The 15,925-nt window shown below is 31.0% G+C and overlaps 1 long non-coding RNA gene across 1 annotated transcript; it reads right to left on the bottom strand.

Annotated features, from left to right (window-relative positions):
- Window positions 1-642: 642 nt before the first annotated feature.
- Window positions 643-3,430, bottom strand: LOC109817433 (uncharacterized). Its single transcript, XR_014433742.1, has 4 exons — window positions 3,317-3,430; window positions 1,882-1,923; window positions 1,539-1,664; window positions 643-937 (listed from the first exon to the last, which is right to left on the bottom strand). It is a non-coding gene; the product is annotated as an uncharacterized LOC109817433 (long non-coding RNA).
- Window positions 3,431-15,925: the final 12,495 nt, after the last annotated feature.

Below are 15,925 nucleotides of genomic sequence, written 5' to 3' on the forward strand. Positions count from 1 at the left end.
TAACTTTATTTCAGAGTTGTGAGTGTGATTCCATTTTTGTTGATTATATTCTAGATAGTCATCTAGCGGATTTTGAATTGACAAATATGTGTACAAATTTCTCATCCTACCGAACTCTCACAACACCAAAAATGATTTTTTATGGCAATTTTTATGTTATTTAGCGACCATATAAATGGTCATTAATAATATCTTTACCGGAAATTAGATTATGGCCGTTGTATTTGGGGTCGGTAAAACTATTAGTGTCATTTAAAGTGAGTGCTGGTAAAGACCTTTTAAATGGCCGGAAAAAATAAAAAAAATTTTAATGACAATTCTAGTGACAATTTTAATGGTCACTAAAAGTAATTTCATTGAATAATAGATTCTCATATATGTAAAAAAATTGTATAGAAATACAATTGAATTTCATTAGATAAAATAATTTATTTTGATAGCATATTGATACTCAATTAGTTAAATTCAATTAAATAAAATTATTTTTAGTCCATGCATTGAAATTGATGATGGAATCAAATTCAATTTTTCATCCATTGATTTTTTTTTATTAAAAAAAACTACTTTCTTTACTAATATTCTCATCCACCATTTTTCATAAAAATAATGAGAATAATAAATTTTTTAAATGAGTACTCCATGTTTGCAATAACACCAAATACCCATTTATTAGAGTAATGCAAAATTTATGAGTTTATCATGTCCTTGAGATACCAAGGAAACCATTGAAAAGACAAAATGAATAGTCAATGATGTTATGATCCAAAGAAATTACATAATTTCATTTCTAAGATAATCATATCCCTAAAGAAAGCAAGGTCTCTAATGATTTAGAGCTATTTGCTAAAATGTCTAAAAGGTCTTCATCAATTGCAATTGAATCCTACAAAGCACAAAATAAACAAATGTCCTCCTTCAATGCAGGTTCATCAATTTCCTATTAACAATATAACATTTAATGTACTATCAAATCAAATGCAGTATTACAACAAAGGAATAACATGTGCATAAGAAATGGATTAGGCTCAATACCACATTATACTTTGTTGAATTCTTATTTAAAGAAAGGTACAAACATCCAGCCAATAAAAATACATATAGCTCTGTTACGTTCATTGCCTAATGTCCATTATGGTGATTAAATTATGGATCAGTATCATAAAGTATAAGCAGGGGAAAAGTGATTCTAGACATGTGGTTCGGTTCGATTTGGCACGTCATGATAAAATGGAATAAACCTTTTTCAGGTTGGAATATTACCAAAGAAAAAATATATATGGTATTTTTTTAACATACTTTCTTATTTTAAAACAAAAGTCAAATCTCAATTTCTTTTGGTACCATGTATGAACTTAATAGAACAAGAAAAGATATATTATAGTAGAATGAAATTAAATATGCTAAATAAAACTTATCATTCTATTGTTTCAATAATTTTATCATAAAATAAAACAAACTAATTCTACCACGCACGTCTTAAATTTAAAGGAAAAACTGTGAAATGAAATTAAATAATACAATGTCTAATAAATAATTACCATTCATGGATAAATTGGCAATTGCCTTTGCTGCTAGTATGCGAACAACTTCATCATTATCTTTTCTAGTAAGCTTGAGCAAGGAAGTGAGGTCATCATCTTGAACCATATTGTTTTTGTTAACCTCTACATATTATAATAAATCAAATTACTATACAAAAAAATTAAATACTCTAAAGAGAAGCAACGAGATTTTTTTAAAACCTGTTTCCACTATAATAATTGGAATTTTAGTTGATTGTGATTCTACAAATCCAAACAAAAAGGTTGAGAAATTACAAAAGTAACTTAAACCTCTTTAAGAAAAAATAGCATGTGTAAAACAAGAAGACATGGGCCAAACCTGTTTTCACAGTTACAGTAGATTTTGTAGGTAATTGTGATTCTACAAATCCAAAAAGAAAAATATGTAAGCTATAGAATAGAAAAAAAATCAACCAGGATATCATATGTTGTCATACAAAAAAAAGACTAAAACAAGCTACATGATAAATAGATATTATTAAATAAATAAACACAAATGAATACTGCTTAAGAAACCAGATTATACTTGTGGTCTACAGGAGTAGGAGTATGAAGAATATGAAATAACGTACAGAGGAATCCAGCTTCCAATTACATAATTATCTCATGTACCTCATATCTTGTGATTTCCCTGTTAGATACTTAAACTGCCACTACAGCAAAAACCAATATGGTAGTATTGCAAAGCACATATTCACCAAAGCACTAATTAAATGATTTCTATTAGTGCCTTTTTTGTAATCCTCCTATACTTCTCTTAGGTTCTGGGAGTTGTTCAAAATAAAGTGGAATGGAAGTTCAAGACATCCAATGTACATGAACATTCTTATACATAGAAACAATATTCTATTGCCCTGATAAAAACATTTAGACAAGATTGAAACAATAAACAAAAAGCAGTAACAAATTACCATGAGTACCAAAGGGCATGTGTGGCATTTCTGGTGCTTTTTCCTGGCCAATATTAGTACTAAAGACCTAATTAAGACATAAGAAAATAAAATTGTCTTTTACAATCAAAATTTGAAAAAAGAATTGCTTAAAAGCATTTGAATCATACCTGTCCAAATGAGCTTTCATTGAACTTTTGAGGCATAGATAGCTCCATTGGAAAATGTTTATACATGAATTTTCTAATGAAAGATAGTTCTGAAAGTAACTTATCTTGATTTTGTTTCATCAAATTCATTTCTTCATCATGTTTTTCCTTTAACATCCTTACATCTTGCTCTAATCTTTGTACTACCTCATTAGATATATTATCAGCAAAAGTACTTCCTATGGAAGATTTAGAACCCCACAACAAAAAAGATGTTGGACCAAGCCCTAAGCCACGAACATAGCCACTTCTTTCAGCCCCCAATACTTGGGAATACACATCTCCTTCCCAAGCAACACTACCAATAGCTTTTTCATTAGATGCTTCACCATTGTTCAATTTTTCTTGCATCACATCCTATGTAAGAAAGTTTGAAGTTATTATATACTCACAATCAATATAAAAATATTCAAAATAATTCAAATGGCATATATAATATATAACAAGTATAAAATTTGTTTAAAAAATCTAACCACTATTTTTGTAGACACTTCATCCAATGGTCTTCCATCTTTACGTTCCTTATGAGTTAATATAAAGATTTATGCCCTTGTAGGCTCCATCCCATCTATGGCCTAATAAGATTAAGTTGATGTCAAATAAATTCTCAAGACAAATGTAACAATATTATAATTTGTAAATTATCCGCAAATACCTTTTCGGCCATTAAGGTTCCAATGCTTTTGGATCCTCCAGTGTGAGGCATCTTTTGCTTTGTCCTATTATTTCTATTTGCTTGGCTACGCTTCTGTTATTAAAACACACAATAACATCATATAATATATTTATAAAAAAATAAAGAGAAATACTTTAAGTATTGCATAAAATATAAACTATGTGTTGGTCTTTTCTAAAGTTGTTACCTTTCCTTTATCAGAAAGCCAATAAGAGACAAGACCAATCCATTGGTCCATTGGTATACGAGTTGGTTTGCTTTTTATCAAGGCATCTATAGTCTTATACCTTGTCATGTACTTACACCTTAGTTCACATTTGTAATCTTTCAATTTCTTCCCTAGTGATGTTTTTACAAAATCTTCACCTCGTGCGGGGATTGAGAATTTCCTCTACATAAATAACACACAAGTAGTTACGAGGTTATGTGAAACAAGAAAAAAATAAAATAAAATAAAATTATATTAAAAAATAATGAGAATAGTTATTTCATACCCTCACAAGCTCCACCAATTTCTTTTTTTGATCTTGATCAAAACTTCTCCAATCATCTATGTTTAAAGGTATTAATTTTGGGTTTCTAGCTATAATGCCAAGAAAGCTAGCAAGATTTCGACCCTCTTTTCCTATGGCTTGGTTACGGTTATTGAATTGGACATCAATTGTCTTCCCATGAGGCATATTCCATATATCTTTTAATAAAGTAGGCCCACAAACCTTCCTTGTCTCCAAAGAACCTAACATAAAAGTATTTAAATGTCAAGGCTTAACTAAAGAAAATTAATATTATAAAAAAAATTATTCATTACAATAATTTCACCTTATTCATCATTTTGCTCAACATCAAAGCTACCTGAATTTTTCAATCCATTTGACTTGGGTTCACAACAATTTTGGGTGTTCATTAATTGCTCTATATAAGGCTCCACTTCATCATAATGTCTATCTACAAGTCTAAGATTATTTTTTCTAGGCATTGTGATATAAAAATGTATTCCCTGTAAATGATAAACAATAAACCATATTTGATTTACAAGAACAAAGTTAGTATATATAAAAATTGATATGTATATGACTTGCCAAAAAGGTAGCATGATGAACTTGCCTTTATTGTTTATAACTTGCCAAAATGAATGTTGCAACAACCAAAGTTATTTTTCAATTAGACGTGACCTATACAAAAGATAATAATATGTTAAATAACATATAATCCATTAAAGAATGGATAAAATAAAATAAAATGATAACATTAATATATAAGGATAAAAATTTAAAGATATATAATGATAGTAATACCTATATTATTCAGAATCACTATCAGATTCACTATCACTCCCTCTTTTATTTTTGTCTTCAACCTCATTTGAAGGAAGGTTAGAATGTACACTTATTTCAAGTATTGTCCCATCAACTCCATTTCTTACCCAATTATTATTATCATGTTCTAAGTCACAAAATTTTTCCAACAAAGCCAAGTCATCAACATCATTATGCATTGATAACTCAAACACTATACTCCTTTTATGTCCCATGTCAAAAATGTCTCGAGGTTTTATTTATCTAGGAATAAACCATTGATGATCATGAATATCTTGAACAAATATTACTTGTTGAGCTTGGCCTGCAAATACAAAAGGTTCATGACTTTCCCGATCACCGGAGTATATTAAATGTGAGAAGTTCACAAGTGTGAAACCGAACCCATCTTCCTTGACTCCTCTACCTTGGGTTACATCAACCCAATCACATCTAAATAAAACAACCTTAAATTCTTCAAAGTAATTCAACTCCACAATATCATTCAATCTACCATAATAAGTGATATATGTGGACTTTGGAGCATTATCACTTGTACTTGCATAACTCTGTGTCTTTGAAACAACCATGACACCATTATTTTGGGTCTTCATGCCCTCTTCATATTGTTTTGTTCGAAATCAATACCCATTATTTATATCGAATGCTTTGAATCTTCTTGCAATGTAACTTGGACCTTGTGCAAGGGCTTTTAGATCATTTTGGACATCAAATACGAGCTCCAATCCTTAACCTAACCATTAAGTAGTATTTATATATATATATATACACAAACACACAAACATAAATATCCGTATTAATTAATCTACATTAATAAATGATTAAATATTACTACTTATTTGCTCCTTGAACCAATCATGAAATGAATTAAAATGGATATGATCAACTTGATGTTGTGTAAGGCGGGGCTTACGATTTGATCTTTTGATCTCATTTATGTGGTCACTACACAAGTAACTTATATCAATATTATTATCAAACAAAGATATATATAAAAAGATAAATATATACTAAAAGATAAATATATACTACTCACTTTTTGCAATTTTCAAAAATATTGGATTCACAATTGAAGAGCACATATCGATGTGCTTGCAACCATGTTTTATCATCCAACAAAAAAACTTCTACTTTACCATATGGGTTCCCAATGGTAGGGAAGAGACAACTTTCTACTTTATCACCTTGATGCTCAATCTCATTTTTACTCTTTCTTGACCAATAATACCTTGAATATCCACCCTCCAAATATCGAGAGCAAAATGTCAAACACTCATTTGCAAGATATGCTTCTACTATTGAACCTTCTGGACATGCACGATTACGAACATATGATTTTAAAGTACACAAGCACCAATGGCATAAAATAATGTTAGTAGCCTACAATTTAAAACTTTTTATAAAATAATACTTGATGTGATTCTTCCTACCTTTCAATTGGGTACATCCATCGATAATGTACTGGCCCTGCAATTTTCGCTTCAGTTGCCAAGTGAATAACCAAATGTACCATAATCGTAAAAAAAAAGATGGGAGGAAGAGTTTCTCCATATTACATAGTGTTAATGCAATTTTTTCTTCAAGTAAGTTCAACTCTTCAACTTTGAGTATTTTACTGCAAAGCACCCGAAAAAATATGCACAATTCAATCAAAACAGAACTCACCTTTTGATCTATTATTCCTCGCAAAGCTAGAGGAAGAAGTTCTTGCATTAGGACATGGAAATCATGAGTTTTCAACCCTGAAATGTTTCGTTTACGAATGCAACGTGAGATGTTAGATGCATAGCCACGTGGAAACTTAGCATTTTGAAGTACTTCAAAGAACAACTTCTTTTCCTCCAATGACATTATAAAATAAGTAGGGGGTAGATACATCCTCCCATTAGCTGACAGTTCTACCACATGTGTTGGGTCCTTGATTGTTGTTTTCTAACTAATTCAATTTTTTAATACTTTTTCCTCAATTGCTTGAAAATCAAATTAAAACATATTCTTTAACCTTTTAATAAGATCAAAATCAACATGTTTGTGTCTTCAATAATTGTACTATAAGTAAAAGGGGATCTAATTGCATTTGATAATGGCATGAGATTGTTATCATTATGTTGGTAAGCGAAGATATCCTTAATAAAAATGTGACAAAAAGTTATGTTGATTTACTTGCTTAGGAAGTTTTAAGTTGACTCATTTATATTCTTGTGTGATATATGTTTTGATGAGACACCTCTTATGATAAGAGATGAATGACATGAATTATTGAATAATGAGACAAGGGACCTAGCTTATGAAAAGTAGATCCTATATAGAAAAGATAGATACTTGAAGGGAGAGGTTGATCAATATCAATCAATAACTTGTATTTTTTCACGTAATGAAGTAGTAACGTTGACACTAATGAGTACAGGAGAAGAGACAGATGAAATACACTGTAATTTTTATACTGATTGGTCTCAACCATCGAGATTACGTCTAGTTCTCAATCTAGATAGAATGAGTTCCACTATCTTAAACAAGATATAAATATTCTTTCAACAAGTCACTTTTGATTCAAATCTAAGTGTTCTTTGAGTTGTCTCTTCAAGCAATCTACCCAAGTATTCTTTCATACAAAGTCTCTCCAAGCTTCAACACCAAGCATTCTTTTATAGTCAAACCTCTCCCGGCTCAAACAAGTATTCTTTTATAGATAAGCCTCTTTAGACTCAAACAAATACTCTTTTACTGGCAAATCTCTCCAAATTTAAACAAGTATCTCTAGGCTCAAACAAGTATTCTTGCAAACAAGTCTCTCTAGGCTCAAACAAGTATTATTTTACAAACAAATCTTTTTAGGCTTAACCCTATAACAACAATTATATATGGGTAAAGTTTTACAAATGTTATTTTGTCTTATAGACAAGACTGATACAACTAATTTAGAATTAAGTGTTAGAAATTCATAGTAATAACTCAGATAATGAACAATGTAAGATATAATACTATAGTATGTTCGAGTAAGGTTTATAAAGAATTGCGTACTCAGAATCAATGATGGATCTATTTTTATTGGTCTTGAACAACGTGAGAGAATACTGCTCTCTTCCTAATAGGAGATGAAAAGGCAGAAGACATAAAATATTTTTTTTCATATGAACTGACTAATAGGATACCAGTTTTATATCCTTACTAGTAGAGACCAGGAACCTCTCAACGAGCTACTAAATAGTCCAACCTATCACGGACCATTCATCAGAAGCCCAATAAGCATTACCTATAAATTAATAATAATATGCAATATAATTGATATTAACATATAAATATAATTGATTAATTAATGTTAATCTATAATAATAAAAAAAATAGAGAATAATTATATAAATATAACATTCTTCCACTTGAATAACATTAATTAATAAATTAAATACACCAATTACAACACTAGCACATATATCAATTAACAATATAAGAAATATAAACATGAACCACAAAGAGTTTCCTATAGGGATACATACCTTATGCTTTTATTTCATAAATAATGGATAATGAAAAATATAATAAATATGTGATCCCAAAATTGGTCCAAGCAATTTTATATGCTAAAAGAGATGTAATGAAAATGACATCATTGATAAATTTACATCTCATGAAAACCATAATAATAAAAATGTAAATTTTAGACTCCCACTAACCCAATATATCAAAAAACTTAACCACACCAATCTATGAGTTACATGATTTTGAAAAACTCCAATAGCTAAGCCTTTAGTCAGTGGATCTGCTAGCATATTTTCTGTAGCAATATGCTCAATTCGAGTATGAAAATCCAAAAATTTCTCTCTAACAAACAAAAATTTTATATCAAAATGCTTTGAGTGAGTAGAACTGTAACAGCCCAATTTTCACTGGGCCTTGGGCCCAATTCATTACCCGGAACGGGCCGTTTCAAAAGTGAAACGGGCCGTTCCGGAATAAAGAATTTGCCTAAAAACGTAGTTGAGAACGGGTCATTCCGGTTGGAGAACGGGCCGTTATGGTTTGGAGAACGGGCCGTTCTGAAAATGGAACGGGCCATTCTGCTGGGATTGAGAACGGGCCGTTCTGGTTTTAGAACGGGCCGTTCTAGTTGAGAAATTTACGTAGGTTTGAAGGGCTCAGAACGGGCCGTTCCTCTTTTAGAACGGGCCGTAGTGGTAGGTGAGCCAAAATTCCTATAAATAGGGGGCTTCACTTCTCATTTTTCACACACCTCTCATTCTCATTCTTTCTTCTCTTCTGTTCTCTCTTCTTTCCCTCTCCTTCTTTCTCAAGACCAAGAGGAATCTAGAGGAGGAGGTTCTACCCTAGTTTTAGTTCCAGTCCCTGTTTAAGGAAAAAGAGGAGGAGGTTCTGCCCTAGTTCCTATTTATCCAGGTACGGGGGAAAAAAGGATTATTTATATGTAGAGTTACATGAGGGAATTGGGTAGAAGAAGAGTCCTTAGGGTTATGAGTAATTTATAATTATTTCTGTTTGGAGAATTAATTGTCTTATGTGATTCTATATATCTTTAAGACTACGAATATATGATTTATTTGTAAAAATGATGCTCTGGAAGAGAGAACGAAATTATAGGAAAGTGCCTGTAAGTTAGGTTGTGAAAAATTGGATGATTTCTGTTTGAGGAATTGATGATCCCATTAGATTTTGTATATGTTGAGGATTATAAATATGCTAATAATTTGTAAGAATGATGATCTGGGAGAGAGAACGAAATTGTAGAAAAGTGTCTGTGAGCTAGGTTTTAGAACAATTGGGGATTTTACTGTTTATGTTAAAATTATATTAAATTGATAATTCTATTATTTATTATATTAATTTATGAATGTTATTATATTATTTAATAAGAATTGACGATTTAAATGTGAATTGCTTGAGGGATGTGTAAATCCTTATTTTGTTAGACTTATCTGTTGTGTATGTGATATGGAATTGTGTATGTGATATGGAATCGTGATATGAGATGAGATGTTGTATGGACATGATTAAGAATGTGATTGCGATGTGTTTCCTCACACTAATGACTAGGGATGGCACGGCCCCTGGGTAGGTGGTGCTACAGGGAGGGCGTGACCCTAGCATGGTGTGGGATGAGTAAGACAGTTAACACACACCACTCTTGTCAATTATGGAAGCCCTGGCATAGGGTTAATTGCAAGAGATTGTTTGGATTGCGATGTGATTGTGGTGCCTCACATCAATGACTAGGGATGGCACGGCCCCTGGGTAAGTGATGCTACAGGGAGGGCGTGACCCTGGCATGGTGTGGGATGAGTGAGGCAATTAACCCGTATCACTTGTGTCAGTTGTGGTGTGGCCTTGGCATAGTGTTAATTGTATGATTGGTGTGGATTGTGATGGATTGAGATATGGATGTGAAATGAGATATGTGGAATGTGAATAAGATGCGAGTGTGAATTCTTGTACTGATAACCCGTATCACTTGTGTCAGATTTGGCGAGGTCTTGGTATAGTGTTAATTGTAAGATTGGCTTGAATTATGGATGTGGAAATGATATTGTTAATCGTAAAATTGTGTGGATGGTGATGGATTGATAAATTATGATACATGCTTATATATATGAATTATGATGAGATTTCATTATGATGTGGTTGTATGTACTTTGCATATAGATATTTTCTTTTCTCACCGTATAAATTATGGATGTTTTAGGTGAGGAAGATACGGCTACGAGTAGAATGCCAACAGTTGAATTGTGGGTATGCTCTGATATTGTGACATCGGGGCAGAGAATTTTTAGGACATAGATTTTATATGGATTTGGAATTGTAAATATGATTTTGAAAACAATTTGTAAACTTTCAAGTTTTATTTTCAATTATTATGTTGGTTATTGATAAATGAATATGAAGGTTTTATGTGAACCATTTTACCAACGTTAAAAATTTTATTCTTTAGTTTATTTATATGATTAATATTTATATATGTGTTGGGATAGTAAGGGTGTCACAAGAACTTCTGTTTTTTTAAGAGAAATGCATAGCAGTAGTATTGTCGCAATATATCACAAGTGGCTTAGAAATACATTCAACAATATGAAAGCCAGGAATCAAATTTTTAAGCCACACAGCTTGACAAGTAGCCTCACAACAAGTGACATACTCTGCCCCCATGGTAGAAGTAGTTATAAGAGTTTGTTTAACACTCTTCCAAGAAATAACTCCTCCTACCATCATAAAAACAAAATTGTAAGTAGATTTTTGGTCGTTAGGATAACTAGCACACTACTAGAAAATTGCAAAATAGCGACCGAAATTAGCAATCGAAATTTATCAGTCGCTATTTAGCAACTGATTTAGCGACCGATTATGAATAATCAAAATAACGACCAATTTAGCGACCAAAATAAGACGTCGCTAGAAAACCGGTCGCTATTTCGGTCGCTAAATAAGAAATTTTGATATTTTAGCGACGGAATTAAATTTGGTCGCTATTTCAGTCGCTAAATTATAAATTTTGATTTTGTTTAGAGACAGAATTAAATTCGGTTGCTATTTCGGTCGCTAAATTCTTTTTTTAGCGACGAAATTTAATTTGGTCGCTAAATAATAGTTAAAATTAGCGACAAAATTGAATTCGATCGCTAAATAGTAGTTAAATTTACTGACAGAATTAAATTCGGCCGCTATTTCAGTCGCTAAATTATAAATTTTGATTTTTTTAGCAACGTAATTTAATTTGGTCGCTAAATAGTAGTTAAAATTAGCGACGAAATTGAATTTGGTCGCTAAATAGTAGTTAAATTTAACGACGAAATTGAATTCGGTCGCTAAATTATAAATTGATTTCTTTTAGCGACAAAATTTAATTCGGTTGCTAAATATTAGTGAAAATTAGCGATGGAATTGAATTCGGTCACTAAATAGTAGATAAATTTAGCGACAAAATTGAATTCGGTCGCTAAGTATTAGTTAACATTAGCGACGAAATTGAATTCGGTCGCTAATTTAGAAATTTTGATTTTTTTAGCGACGGAATTGAATTTGGTCGCTAAATATTAGTTAAAATTAGCGACGGAATTGAATTTGGTCGCTAAATAGTAGTGAATTTAGCGACCGAATTCAATTCGATCGCTAAATTTAACTAATATTTAGCGACGAAATTTAGTTCGGTCGCTAAATATTAGTGAAAATTAGCGAGGGAATTGAATTCAATCTCTAAATCAGAAATTTTGAATTTTTTAGCAACGGAATTAAATTCGGTCGCTAAAATTAGTTACAATTAGCGATGTAGTTCTATTCGGTCGCTAAATATTAGTTAAAATTAGCGACGAAATTCTATTCGATCACTAGTAATACTTAAAAAAAATTTATAAATTGCTTAAAAATGATGATATTATTGTTGTTGAGTATCAATCTCATTTTCTTTTTTTTTGTAAGAGCAAGACATTAATTTATAATAAAATATATATATTTATATGCACTCTTACATAATTAACACCAATAGTGATTTATATGAAAAAATATTTAGAGGTTTTTTTTTACGATTGGATTTTTAGTCAGTTTTTTAATTATAGTATATGAATTTTAAAATTTCTTATTTATTTTGATCCATATTTATAATATATATTTGTAACTTATGATAACTTTATTTTTAAATAAATTTTTTTATTTAAATTTTAAATTAGTATTTTATTAATGGTTGATAATTAGAAAATAAAACAAGGATAAATACATTTTTTGAATTTTATATCTTAGATTGAAGATAAATAAATATATTAAGTTAATTAATAATTTATTTAAAATGTTAAAATTTAATTTATAAAAATAATATTTTAAAAGAGAAGGGTTATAATAACATTGGTGTAACTTTTACTAAGTATTACATCGTTCAATAACTTTATATTAAATGTGAATTTTATAAATTCAACCGTTAGATTGAAAGTTTTTTACTCTTAGATCATATATACAGAATCTTATATGAATTCAAGATGATTTGATACTTCATTCTTGTAAAACAAAATTGACGTAATATATACATTTCAAATAAAATATGAACACTTTGATTACTTTTAAGTTGTTGTTCAATTTTAACAAAAATTGATATAAACATATAAAGTGATATGAACTTTCAATCTAACAGATGGATTTACAAAATTCACATTTAATATAAATTTATTGAGCAGTGTAATACTTAATAAAAGTTATACCAGTGTTATTATAACCCTTCTCATTTTAAAATATATAAATTATTGCTTAAACTTTTAAATTTATAATAAATAATTTAAATTATATCATAAAATTAATTTTAAATAGAAATAAGTAGATTGTTAATTATAAAAGTAAGTATATATATAAATAAAGATTAATTAAATATAATATAATTATTATTATTAGTAATATAATTATTATATATATTATTATATATTTATAACAGTCCGGATACATCAAAATGATAAGGATCCAAAAATAATATAAGTATGAGATTAGTTGAGGATGACTTAAATGAATTAATTTGTATTACTTATACTAACAACATGCATTTGTTTTTCGGTAGCTTATCTCATAAGAACTTCACAGTTAAGCGTGCTTGACTTGGAGTAATATAGGGATAGGTGACTTTCTGGGAAGTTTCCAAAAATTGTGTAATTAAGGACAAAACATGCTAAAAAGTTAAGTATTGTGAAATAAAATCCTTAAGAGGCCAAATATGAGTGGTTCGTAGAGATCAAATTTGTGACGTCTATAAAATTTAATAAAATAAAAAATAAATATTTAGCGACCGATTTATTCGGTCACTAATTTGATTCCATACACTTCAGCGACCAAAATCATTTCAACCATTTAGCGACCGAAAAGTTTTTCGTCGCTAAATAGCTTAGCGACTAGGGTTTTAGCGATTGATTAAATTCGATCGCTAAGGTAAATAGCGACCGATTTTTGCAATTTAGCGACCGATTTTGGTGGTTGCTAAATTGCATATTTTTTGTAGTGGCAAAATCAGAATCAGAATAAACAATGACCTGAAGTTGATCAAACTTCTTATAGGCCAACATATGATCCTTGGTTCCTTGCAAATATCTAAGGATCTTTTTAACGTCTTTCCAATGACCTAATCCTAGGTCGCTCAAGTATCTCCCTAAAGCATTAATAGCAAAAGCAATATTAAGACTATATCAAACTACCAACAACGGAAGCATATGGGACCTTTTCCATTTCAACTATATCATCATCATTTTTAGGACATTGAGATTTAGAGAGTTTGTCACTTTTTTGAATAGGTGCAACACATAGGGAGAAAAATTGCATGTTAAACCGTTTGAGGACTTTATCAACATACCCTTTTTGAGACAATCCATGAATGCCATGTGACCTATCACGAAAAATCTGAATGCCTAGAACAACAGAGGCATCACCAAGGTCTTTCATATCCAAGTGGCTATTTAACATAAATTTTGTCTCAATCAAAAGTTTAACACTACTACTAGCAAAAAGAATATCATCAACATATAAGACAAGAATAATGAAATGGCTCCCACTAGTATTCAAGTAAATGCATTGATCTGAGGCATTTTCCTTGAAGCCAAAAGAAGCAACCACTTGATCAAATTTCAAATACCACTATCTAGAAGCTCGTCTTAGCCCACAAATAGACTTCTTCGACCTGCAAACCAAATGTTCCTTGCCTTTTTCAACAAAGCCATCACGTTGAACCATATAGACTTCCTCAAATAAATCTCCATTCAAAAAAGTCATTTTGACATCCATCTGGTGAAGTTCCAAATCAAAATGAATTACTAAAGCCATAACAACACAAAAAATATCCTTAGCAGAGACCGGTGAGAAAGTCTCCTTATAATTAATACCTTCTCTTTAACTATAACCTTTTACTACAAGTCTAGCTTTATACCTCTCAACTTTACCATATGGACTTCACTTAGTTTTGAAGACCCATTTACACCCAACTGGTTTACAACCAACTGGTAAATCCATAAGATCCTAAACATCATTATGGGCCATAGAAGCTAACTCATCATGCATAACATTTAACTAATCAAAAACATGAGAACTAGAGATAGCCTCTCTATAAGTGGTAGGATCATCAACATCATTAAGATCAAATTCATGCTCTTGAAGATACATTAGATAATCATCAGGTATAGAAGACCTGCTTACTCTTTGAGATCTCCTCAAAAGAACCTCTTCAACAACATCATTATGTATATGTTCATCTACCATAGGTGTTGTGATATCAACATTATTTGGAACAACTTCATTGTCGTCATGGACAACAGGAATCACATTATCTATAGTAAATGAAATAGGAGGTACAAGAACAAGAACACGATCTTCTCTAAGAGTGACTAGTCATGGTGTAATGTTCCATTGTCCAATAACCCGCATGGAGTGAGAAGGACAATAAAATCCACTACCACGAGAACCCACATAGTAACCAATGAAGAAGTCGCTAACAGCCTTAGGATCAAGCTTTTTAAGTTGATGATTATAAGGTCTCACCTCTGCCTTACAACCCCACAGATGGAAATGTCTCAAACTTGGCTTCTTCCTAGACATAAGCTCATAGGGATTCTTTGGAACAGATTTTCTAGGTACTTGATTAAGAATGTACGTAGCAGTCCTCAAGGCATCTCCTGAAAGGAAATTTGGTAAAGAGGAATGGCTTAACATACATCTCACCATTTCTAAAAGTGTGTGATTCATCCTTTTTGCAACTCCATTATGCTGAGGAGAACCGGGCATAATATATTGAGCTTCAATCCCACATTCATCAAGATATCTAGAAAAAGGTCCAAGATTTCTACCAGTCTCATCATACTTGCCATAATAATCTCCACCTCTGTTAGACCTCACACATTTGATCTTTTTTCCTGTTTTCAATTCAACAAAAGCTTTGAAAGACTTAAAAGCATCCAAGGAACTTGATTTTTCTTGAAGGAGATCTATCCATCCAAATCTGGAATAATCATCTATGAAAGTGATAAAATACTTATATCCCCCCATGGCAATAGGTGTAATAAGTCCATACATATCGGTATGGATAAGTTGTAACACATCATCACACCTGTTTGCACCTTTATTTTTGACTTTTGCAATAAGCTTGCCCTTAATGCAATCAACACAAGTGTCAAAATCAGAAAAATCTAGATTATGAAGAATACCCTATTTAATCAACCTCTCAATTCGAGGTCTAGAAATATGCCCCAGACGTCTATGTCACAACATAGAGGAATTTTCATCAACTCTACTACACTTATGCCCAACAATGGCATTA

Source organism: Cajanus cajan, chromosome 5, assembly GCF_000230855.2.
Source record: "Cajanus cajan strain Asha chromosome 5, NIPB_CcT2T_4, whole genome shotgun sequence".
Classification (NCBI taxonomy): Eukaryota; Viridiplantae; Streptophyta; class Magnoliopsida; order Fabales; family Fabaceae; genus Cajanus; species Cajanus cajan.